Source organism: Geospiza fortis, unplaced genomic scaffold, assembly GCF_000277835.1.
Source record: "Geospiza fortis unplaced genomic scaffold, GeoFor_1.0 scaffold66, whole genome shotgun sequence".
NCBI lineage: Eukaryota > Metazoa > Chordata > Aves > Passeriformes > Thraupidae > Geospiza > Geospiza fortis.
This window is the reverse complement of record NW_005054312.1, coordinates 8,976,496-8,977,423: the sequence shown is the minus strand read 5'-3', so window position 1 is coordinate 8,977,423 and position 928 is coordinate 8,976,496.

Below are 928 nucleotides of genomic sequence, written 5' to 3'. Positions count from 1 at the left end.
ACTCGGCGGGCACCGGGCAGCGCCGGTCCTGCGTCCCCAAGGGTCACCGTGGCAGACGGCACCGGTCTGCTCCCACTTTTTCACCTGCCCCTGGTCAGGTCAAAATCCTGGAGATTCCAACAGGACACGTTTATATTTATTATTATTAGCTGCCCTGTGGCAGCTAATAATACACTAATAACTATCAATACCAATAAATCTGCTATTCATTCTAATAAATAATCATAGTTTTAGGTTGCAATAGGTGATTACACTACTGAATCCTAAAACATAATATTGTAAATAGAATTTAATAGATCACAACAGTAGAATTTTTGATAATTGTATTAATAGCTAATAGCAATACTATAAATGCTAATGCTTACAGGAGATGATAATAAACACTAATAAAATAAACAAATACTAATTAATAATAAATATTAATAAAGTTAATAACCACCCCTGTCACTACCCTGACAGGACAGAGGACAAATGATGGGTGACACTGCAGGCCACTGGGTGACCCTGAGGCCTTGGGCTCCCCTGGACTGCACTGGCAGGTTTTGATCCATTACACCAAACTGTGCCTTCTCATCAGGCCCAAGCTCATCATAATTAAGCCCTGCGTTCTCATTTGACCCCTTCATCAACTATGAGAGCCCCAAATGCCCTCAAGTAACCCCTACCAGGGCCTCCAATGACCCCTGTGACCTTGAGCAACCCCTGAGGTTCTGCACCCTGAGCTCTCAGGGGGCAGCAGCCTGCAGCACCCCACAGCACATCACAACCAGGCTGGCAGGGATGTGAAGCAGGCTCCCCCCAGCTTCTTTCCCTGCCTGGTCCCTCCATTCATCTTCTCGAGGAGTTGGCTCCTCAGCAGCAGGATCTGAGCAAGCCAGAGAACTCACCTGGCTCATGGTAGCCCTTCAGTTGTGCCACACACAGTCAG